This window comes from Myzus persicae, unplaced genomic scaffold (assembly GCF_001856785.1).
Source record: "Myzus persicae strain clone G006 unplaced genomic scaffold, MPER_G0061.0, whole genome shotgun sequence".
NCBI lineage: Eukaryota > Metazoa > Arthropoda > Insecta > Hemiptera > Aphididae > Myzus > Myzus persicae.
In genome coordinates this window covers 341,827-353,095 of record NW_019101136.1, presented here as the reverse complement: position 1 = coordinate 353,095, position 11,269 = coordinate 341,827, and the positions used below count along the sequence as shown (strand labels likewise).

At 31.9% G+C, this 11,269-nt stretch overlaps 1 pseudogene; it reads left to right on the top strand.

Annotated features, from left to right (window-relative positions):
* Positions 1 to 4,270: 4,270 nt before the first annotated feature.
* Positions 4,271 to 9,856, top strand: LOC111027898 (annotated as a pseudogene).
* The last annotated feature ends 1,413 nt before the right edge of the window (positions 9,857 to 11,269 follow it).

Here is an 11,269-nt window from a genome sequence, read left to right as displayed (position 1 = left end):
TACAATATTGTAAATTTTAGGTACGATCCTATGGTGTGATGGGTAGGCGAGGGAAGTTGGTATCGAATATACCAAAACACTTTGTTTATGTATGTTTCAAACTTTTTAACAATGCACACATGTGACCTAATATTATTAATACGTGAAATCAGTTTTCAATAATAGTAATTAATTCACAAATATATCATAATATTAATTAAAATATATTATTAATGACCTGAATATCGAAGTCCCATTGTGTAGTGGACATACGATTTTTTTTGTGACATTTAGTCCATATTTGTGTAATTTTAAACCGTTATGTAATTTTTGATCAAAGCCCGTGATGAAGATGAAATAAATTATCACAATCCCAAGGCGAAGTGCCGAAGTTACACATTTAAATAGTTCATGCATCTCGTCTATTATTAGCTAATCATAATTATTAACACTAACAGTTTCATGTTGTTTATTGATCAAAGCTATTAACCATCAACCATGTACGTAACGTAGATAAATTATTACACTATTTTACACTTGAACTGCATGACAGACGTTGGAGCATTCGAGAAGACGGCAAATCACTGTATTATATTTACCAACTCTGTGATAAATTACTCAAATACTCGTGAGCATATCAATTTAGTAACGAGTATATTTTCGTCTACTATGATCAATTATACTAGTCCATATCTTAGAAATAAGTCATGACTCGTAAGTCATAAATGCAAAACACTTCACAGTCCTAAAATTATTATAATTACTATAAAAGTAGAATATTATAACTTACTATTAAAAATTGATCAACTACAAAATCTTTCAAGGCATGCATATTTATAATATATTTAATATAATCATTTCTTTTTTAAATGTATATCTAGTTCTTATGTATGAGGTAGAAACCAACATTTGTAGGTGACGTACGTTTCTGGAGGCCTATTTATTCTCTTAAGGTAATTAAAATGATTTCCTACTTAATTAGCAGTTAATTTATTATATAATACACCTGCAGGTACCATTTAAAATTGTGTAGGTACCTGCTAAATTCGTTGAAGTCTATTTTCCTTATTCTTGTTTACTGTAATAATATGTAAGTACATATTATTCATTATTCATACGATGCCACGCTGGAAAATTTATCCGAGCGGCTGCACCAATAATAAACTCTGGTTTATTATTATTCAATTATAATTTCACAGAAACTAAAACGGTTCCATTGAAATCGATTTCTTGATTTTCACGGAAATCCAGTAATCGTTGCGAATAGCGATCGTGCAGTAGAGTTCGCTGAGTGAATGTATAAATCCCCGGGACACTCGACACTGACTCTTTATAGTGTGCAGGATGCAATTAATTCAAAATATTCAAGAGGACTGAAGAAGTACTGCACCGATCATACGAGATTGCCGATCTAGGTATTATTATTTTAATGATCTTTGTGTTTAGATCAATAGCAATAATTATTAATAAACCTCCTGAAACGTTTAATTGATTTCTTCGTTTCCGCAAGGGCTCAATCATTTCACTCTGTTCACCAAACAAATTTCAATTAAACGAATTGGGTTTTTTTTATTTTCACAACCTGCTCGTATTTTATAAATTACTATCGTTGCAATGAATAATTGTAAATAACGTGAATGCGATCAACTAGCTGGTGTTCAACTTTTTTATGTAACTCGCTTGTCATCGGAATAAAAGCGATAAATTCTACATCCAGTGCATCACATAATGTAAGATAAAAACGTAGCTTATCGTCGTATCGCATGGAAAGCGGACGACGGTGATGCATATTATAAGTCTTCGCGAACGGTTGTCTTCTTTCAACGGTCCGTTTTGTAACCGTCAACGTTCAGTAAAAGATTACGGCAATGATCGATGTAAGATCCGCACTATATTGCGTCTAAGGCGCATAATATGAATCACTTAAGCATGGGAATACGTGGTTGAAACCGTCGTTGAAAAAATGACACGTGAACAAACAAAAAAAAAAAATAGTAAGCGCTATAATTTATCACTACTTATTTGATTAAAATCGCAACGAACACGCATCGCAATAACGCGTATGGAACTGTTTAAACGCGCATGGTCGTATATGATGTGTATACATGAAACGAATTTATTAACGTCTCCGTAAAATACTATAAATAATATAGATAGCGTAGTATATTATTATAAGGACCGTAAATTTCCCATTTGTTTGTGTTTTCAGTTAATATATTATTATTATTGCCGAAGCGCGAACGGACGTTTTTCTGCTCTCGGAGACAGTATTGTGTTGTACCTACTATGTGTACTGTGTAGGCATGTGTGATGACCGATGTGCTGCACTAAACTCCGAGTGTATTGTGATATAAACAGCACATAGTGATTCATAAACAACTATTATAATACCTACTAAGGCTAGGTTCCAGAGCTTAACACAATTTGAAGGGCGCCCAGCAACGACCAGACGATATTTTGAAACTTTTTCAGGGCGGTCATTTCAAAATTCGTTATCCAACAGAAAATAATTACAGAATGCGTATGATAACTCGGAAAATAATAATCAGATTTCGTAGAGTTGCTCACGCCGAATTTAGATACTATTTAAGCTGGATTCGCGTCGTGACGAATCGCGACGTCGTGTACTCGTGTGTCGTGTCGTGCGAGGACTTGGTAACTGCGGTTGCGACTGCTTAACACATTGGTTTAAAAGTTGAACTGTAGTCAATTCTTGGTTTGAAACTTTTTATTACATGATACCAAAAGTTGAATGTCCAATCCTTAGATCATTACACTGGATAGAGCTATATCACGCGTAGTCCGTGTTTGAAGCAGACCTGTTCATGCCCGAAGTACTTATTGCGCATGCGTGAGAAATGAAATAGATAGCGCGGGACGGGGAAAGAACAATAATGTGTTATAGTGATAAGGACGATTAGGTACTGAATGCTTAGATCATATACTTTGCTCATGCGCAGTGATGACTTCGTGCACGAACAGCTGTGCTTCAAGATTTTAAACCATAGCTCTATCCAGTGCATATAATCTAAGGTCCAATCACACTGGTATTTGATCGATACGACACACAACGTAGGTGTGAATTCGGCTTTAGAGTTTAGACTATCTAAAGGTGTGGTATGGTTGGTATACCAGTAAACCAAAACAAAGGTTTTTCAAATCGTTTTCATGGAAAAGTCAATTTTGGAAATGTTGTAACCGTGGTTGCGACTTGTCTGGTTGCTGCTGGGAGCAGAAGATTATACCGACCAACTACATCTAGTATTAAACCACAACTTTCAATTAAATTTAAAATGCTTTCACCATTTCATAATGTTGTTCTCAATATTTTTGAATCAAACAACATAACTTTTTGTACGTATCTACTGTAGTAATAAGTGCTGTCTGTGTGTATTTTGTATACTAAGCAAATCCGATAAATCATACTAATTAATGTATATGATTACAATGAGTACAAAAGTCCAATCATCGAAACAGATTTGTTTATTACACTCTTTTATAAGTAAGTAACAATAATTTTTTGAATTGGAAAAACATATTTTACTGACGTTTGGAAAACTGTCGTGCGCACACAGTTTCCGTATTCTAATTAATTATAATATTATATACCTACCAATATAGCCAACCGCTAATTGCCGCTTACAATGTCACTTGACATGTTGCGAAAATGAAAAAGTTAATATTGTAAAACTATGATTTATTAATATTATGCGCGTTCTTGAAACATTGAAACAATAACAACTCGGAAATAATCTTAATAATCATGCTACGCCGTGTGCCGTGTGTACTGGATAAAATGTCACTCACAGCGCGCACGTTTGGTTGCCTACCGAGATGAATCGAAGGAAATCCTATGATATTAAATCGTTCAGTTACGGTTGAAATTAAATATGAACATTATGCACAATGATAAAACGCAAATTATAAATAATTATCATACATGTTAAATATTTAAATGTTAGCATTTAAATACATTTTAAATACCAACTTTTAGACAGGAGTATTTCAAGTATATTTCAAATACTTAATACTATATTTTGTATCTAAAAATATTAAACACAACATTTTCAAACAAGATATATTTTACTATTTAGTTTGGTTTATCGATTATGAAGAAATTACTTATCGTCGACGATTATAAATGTTGTTATCGACAAACAAAGATATTACGGGAAAAATAATATTTCCTGTATATCGTATATCTATTTGGCTATTTATAGTTCATAGTATCATAGCACGGCGACACCCCGAATCCCAGTATCCCACACACACACACACACACACACACACACACCTTCACTCGTTATTTCTTAATATTTTAATAATCGTTAAAAGTTATTTTATTACGTATTGACATATTTTGACGTTAGTCTCTAGTCACCAGTCAGTCACTACTCGCTAGAAATTGTTGTAATTTTATTGCTATGTGCCGTGAGTCCTGACTAGAATTGTTATAAAATACGCTGTATATTTTTAATTTTTATATTAAAGACTCTTAACTAGTATGGATAACAAAAATGAACTAATTCTTCCGTGGAATATTTATAATATTCATTATAAAGTTATTAAAATAATAAATTGTTGCGAGTTGTACTCTACGTACGAAGTATCTTACAAACATTGTATTTGTTCAAAGACACGTACTGCTGATTATCGTGCCCCATCAAATCTTCGCAAGCATTTTAAAGTAAGTAACTAATGGATTATTCTAAGTTCATATTTTTTATTACTAGGTAATTGTAACAATTGTCCTGTATGCCTTCTTAGTCCTTACTCCTTAAACACTATGATTGTACAAATTCAGTCAAATTGTATAAGAAATTAAAAGTGAAGATCAGATAAAAAATTACCTAGTACCATCTATATTTATTATTTTTACCTAAATGTTCTAAAATTCGCAGGATAAACATAGTAGTGTCAAGTCTGTTAGAGAATTACTAGCTCTTGCTACTACTGTTTCAATAGATGTTAAAAGAAAATTCAACACTGAAATTCATGATAATTCTGATGTAAAAAAAAATCAAAAATGTAAATACTGTTCAGATGTCAATACTTAATTGTTCAAACCGTAAAAGTTTGACTTCTCCACGTACAGTTGATTTAGTATAATAAATAATAATGAAATATAGTAATAGTATGTACGTGTATTTCTATATTAGCAAGTCTTAGATATTACCTACCTAACTTAGATTGTATTTTACAGAAGACCTTGATCAAATGAACTTAGACGTCATAATAAATGCAAATTTACCATTCAATTTAGCAGTATCTCATGAAAGTTTTAAAACAATTATTTCTAAAGGCTATCCTGGAAGAACTGTATTATGTCGCCAGACTTTAATGAAACGTAAATATGATAGCTATAAAGTTGCCTTTGATAAATTAAAGAACAAGTTGAATTTGGTTGAACTTGTATCGACGACAGCAGATGCTTGGTCTGCATTTAAAAGGTAATTCTAATACACTTATACATTTAATTTAATTTTCAGTATTCATTTAGTGTGTGAGTATGTTACCTACCCCCTACAGAGTACAAATCAAGCTTAGTATATCAGTATATGTATGGTGACCAGACGTACTATTTTTTTTATGCATGTCCTAGTGTCCTTAACAATTGTGTTAAGTACATAAAACTGTACTCTTCTTTTGAAAATATTATGGGCTAATACATGTTAATGATTTTTATAATTTGGTATTAATTTCTATAATATATTTTATGGTTTGAGCTAATGCAATCTAATTGGTTGGTAGCATAGTTAACTTAATTTGTTATCTATTAATATGTTTCCTACATATTATTAACAAAGTTTTGTATTTATTCAAATTTTACACATGGTATTTTTTCCATAAAATGTTATTTTAATTTTATACCTGGTCACCATAATGACACATAGGCACATATGACACATAGGCTCGATTTCAGTTTTTGACTCGGAGGGGCTTTACATACATAAATGTATTTTAAATGTATAACACAACACTCCGTTACCAAGCAGTGTTTCTGTAGAAAGAATTTTTAGTGTAAGCAACGCTATACTCGCAAAACGTTAGAGGGCGAATAACTGACGACCATTTTGAAAATGTTATGTTTCTTAAATGTAATAAATTTGAAAATAGTATTACTGTATAAATTATAAATCATCACATAAATCAAACATAATTACATTTACAATTATTATAAATAAAGGAATTATGTACAAACCTACAATATTGTCTTCTATAACTTGCAATACACATTAATACATTAAACAAATAATTAATTTTAAGAATTAAAAATCATAAAATAATAAAGCTTAGAAAAATGTATTTAAAACTATTTGAAATACTTTTTGAATACATTTGTATTTGTATTTAAATATTTATTAGCAAAGGTATTTAAGTAAATATTTTAATACTTTTTAATTGAAGTATTTGAATACCTATTTGAAATAATTTTGAAAAGTATTTTTAACAGCATTGAATTAAATGATAATTATCAACGAGCAATAAACTTGTAACTATATTATTATGCAACGAAACAGTTGTTGACGAATAAAACCGTGTGGCCATAAAATCACCAATATATTATAACAATATAAAATATAAAATAAAATCGTATAATTGTACCTAGTATATCAGAAAAAAATACTAATTCTAATTGTCCGGTGAGATTTTGACGAATAAAACTCGATTGCAAACGGTATATTGTACGAATAGTTGTTATATTATTTAAATATTATAATATAATATACTCGACAAAGCAGTATACGGTTGTAAATGATAAAAAAAATATGTTCCGCGTTGACTCTTAAAACGCTATTCCACCAGTGACACCACAGAAGTGACATGCCGCAATAATAATATTGTGTTGTTGCGAATTCTCTACCCTGCAACTGGGTTTGAAAAATATTGCGAAAACTCGTGAACAGCGACTGTGTATTCGAGATTTAAAAGTGAAAACAACGAATCTCGCCGGTCGACTGTGGAGGGGCGAAGTTTTTCAAAACTGCATCCCGCAAATCCATTGTTGTTGTTGTTTCAAGAAAGCCAATTATTATTGCCGATGTGCTGTTGCGGCGGCCCAATCGGGGCCAAACGTTTACCCAGGGCACCCGGATATGAGCTGGAAAAATAAACAAAAATCCATTAACGGCGCTCACGCTGTACACCGTGTTTATTGTAATGGGACGTTACATTTCTCGTACGTTGCAAGTATTATATATATATCACTAAACCGCATAAGTCTCGACACAAAATGTTTTTGTAAATCTTCACTTACTTCCAAATTTGCGAGCGACGGTGTTGTGTACATATTATTATTATTATTATTATTATTATTATTATTATACATACGCCACGGCCCGAACAACGCCCACCTCGGACTTGTCAGAGCACCAATTAGACATTTAATTTCGGTCCGTGTCCGTCAATCGTATTGTATTACGTTTATAATATTGTCTCGGGCTCACAGCCCACTCGTGTTAACGAATTTCGGGACTCGGCCTACGCGCGGATGGCCGAATAACGATATTACGATATTACGTTACTATATTACAGTCGTGTGCGATAAATGTACTAATAAACAACAGCCGAAAACAAAACCCCCGTCGGAGAATTCAATTTAAAACTTAAATATCGCCGTATGTCTGCATCGTTATTATTTTGCAGTAGGTATTTGCCTTTATTCTTTTTATGGCATCCTGTACGTATTATATTATGCTCCCCATGAAAACTCGCACCGTATAATTTTCAACCACAACACTATATTATGTTCTCTTACTATCTCTCTCTTACTCTCCCCCCACCCCCTCTCTCGTCTTTCACTCTTTTGACTCTCTATAGTACAACATCTCTGTAATAAGTCTCCCTAACCTACTATTGTACCTCGAGCCGCCGTGTGCTTACACGTATATAGGTGTATAATGTATGTACTTATTTAACTGCAACGTTATTATTAATAATTAGTACTCACGAATGTTGAACGAATTAATATGCCAAGGAAAATAATAACGTTAAATTCACGGAATTTCCCGTATAAGCACACAATAATAATATATCTCTCATATAATAAAGGATCTATTAATGAATTTAATCATACGTATATGATCAGTGATCACGTATTACTTTCTTGTTAACAGAAAATCAAATAGCCAATAGGCGATATTACTCGTATAGCCAACGCAGTTACAGCGAAATTGCTATTATTAAAGAACATCGATCCTTATTTACACGAAACCGAACACAAGAATAATTATAAATTGTAATAGTGGCATATACAACATTATTAAATTTAATTTGGCTTTACTTCTAAATATTATTCTGTACGCTTAGGTAAGTTCAATAGTAGTTTTTAAGAGAGTAAAAATTCACATATCCGTTACGATATTTGTTTGGAAAGTAAATAAGTTAAATATTGCATATTTAAAAAAAAACTAACTCATAGTTTATTGAACGATATTTTGGCTTTTCATGTTTTCAAAAATAGAACTTTCCGATAGTCTAATTTATTATTAGTGTAACTTTGTTGTATCTACCTAATCTGCATTTATATAACAGTTCCAGCTTCGAATTTTATGACAATTATATTTTACTGGAGTCTGGAGTATTTGTTATATTCAAAAGTATGACAATTAACTATATTGATTGTCAAAAAAATTATTTCTTAACCTTTCATAGTTTCATTTGATAGTAAACAAAAAACTGGCTCTGTGAATTCGTTCATCCTATGTGTAATTGATAAAAAATTAAAAATCGACAAAATCTTACTTTAGTAATGATAATATTATGTAGCTTACAAATCAAAATAACAACTATAAAATTATAGTAAACGAATTTAGATATTTTTCTCATACTCTTGACGTATTAGGGCAAATATCTACCTACTTACTATGTACCTCCTTATAGGGGATTTATTTATCCTAATATAATAATTTATTGATTATTATTATTGCTTATTATGGATTGATGGCGTGATATTCTGTTTTAATAGGTACTACAATGTATTAACATTCATTTACATGTGTTTCACAATTAAAATGTTTCTGTTAATTCAATTGAAATTATAGTAGACGATAATATTATAATTTACTTAATGACAGTGTTTTTGATTTATATACACTGTCGATAAGTCTAAAAAATCTACGTACTATATTACGTGACCTGCGCATTTGTGACCTATATTATTGCAGTATCAGAACGCAGTTATTCGTTACACAATAATATATGCATTTTGTACAATAAAATGACGATCTTGTGCAGCATGTAGGTAGTATTATTAATCGTTATTATTATTATTACGACTGTGTTTATTGCGATTCGTGTTTACCGGTGCAAACCGTATTATTATACGACTGCTGTCGTTCTGTTGCAGGATATTGTACACGAATCGAGATAATTGTTATTTATCGCGTTTATACAGTGCGAAACGTTCGGCGTATCTCAGAATTCCACAGGCGAGAGTAATGATTTTTTATACCACGTTAAAAACTCGAATCTTTTTATCCGAAAGCGATCACGAAAACACGAAAACTCGTGTTGCTTACACTCGCGGCGCCAATCGCCAATATTGAAAACAAGGTGATAATTTTGAGTATACTCTAATTTTCTATTTACACGTTCTTGTTTTTGTATGTGCTTATAGTTCGATCTGTTTGGTAATCGACATTAGTAAGAATTATTATTATCTAATTTGATCATTATATAGGCACTTTGTTATACTTTTAAAATACATTATAAATGTATAAATATAAAGGACGATTGTTATAGTCGATGTATGTATAATAAGTGGCTGTTGGAAAATTTGTACTAATGCTTGATTGATGTATTTTGTAGATTAATAATAATAAATATTATAGAACAAAATAATAAATGTCGATTTTGTCAAGAAAAAATAAATAAATGGGATTGTATAAATGTTCCTGTGCTTCAGTAATTTTTTTTCCTTTGTCCTGATTATCACGAAAAGTACCCGGATTTTTATCCCTTCCAGTCATCAAATAGATCAAATTTGCTACCAGGAAGTTGATGATTAAAACATGTTTACAGCTCCAAAAGGTAATCGCAATTTTTAGACACACGAAAAGAAAATTAAACACACTACATCATTGCAAAACCAATACGTTCGTCGATCCACACGGAATTAAAAACACAACGTATAGAAGTTACATTAAGAGGACGCCACACCCGCATGTGTTGTCTCCGTCTTGTACAACATATCAAAAACTGTTTTGCGTGAAATAGAACCACTCAACCTGTAGTCCAAGCTAAGCAACCAAATTTTCACACTATAAACCAGAGAACATTTACTGTGCAACACCGTTTTCATTTTTTCGATATCACAAGTACAAGAAAAGTTCTTATTGCTCATAAATTAATTATTTCAAACTTGAATGACTTTTCTTGTATTTGTGATATCGAAAAAATAAAAACGATGTTGCAGAGTAAATGTTCTGGTAATAACTAACCCAGTTTAATATATTATGCAAACCGACCAAATTGGCAAAATATTGCTTAGTATTTCGCTAGACTCCATGTGACTAATGAAAACTGCTGAAATAAGATCTGCAAATCGGCCCCGTGGCTAGCACCTGCCACTTCGACCAAATCAAACTCGACGACAGATTTCTACGGTAAACTGACCTACAGCCCAACTGCGGGAGGCTTAAGAGGACTTCGTATCGCATGTGCAATCTCCGAATTATGAGCATTTTCAAATATTAATTCATAACATATCTTTTTATTTAAAAAAAAAAAATATATGTTCCATCTGTTCACAAAATAAAAACAATAAGTAACAAGAATAGCTTTGCGCAGTGGCGATATCTTAACCAATGAGGTCCATGCGAGGTGCGATTATTGCTAGTAGAGAAAAGTAATAAGAATAACAGAGAGAGAAATATAATAAACAAAATATGAACACATGAAGTGGAGACCACCCTCGCATTAACAGAACCTCAGAAAAGTCAACCACTTATTAAAATATTACTAAAATCCAATGAGAGAACACAAGTAATACAATCCTTACATTCAAGTTTGATAGTAGGCAAATTCTCTCTAATATTAAAGCTAACAACTACACACAGTTGGAACCGCTGGACGTATATTTTCAATGCTGGTACGACGTCCTCCTAGTCGACGAAGTGGGCCAAACCGCGAATGATGGATCCGTCGTCAACGAAGTAATAATAATTGATATGTCCTACAGCTAAACTTCTCTAAAACGTATAACTATATTTAACAAAATATTCTGTTTAACGGAATATTTTTGAGAACCAAATTTATTTAATGAAATCCTCTACAATACGAATTTTTT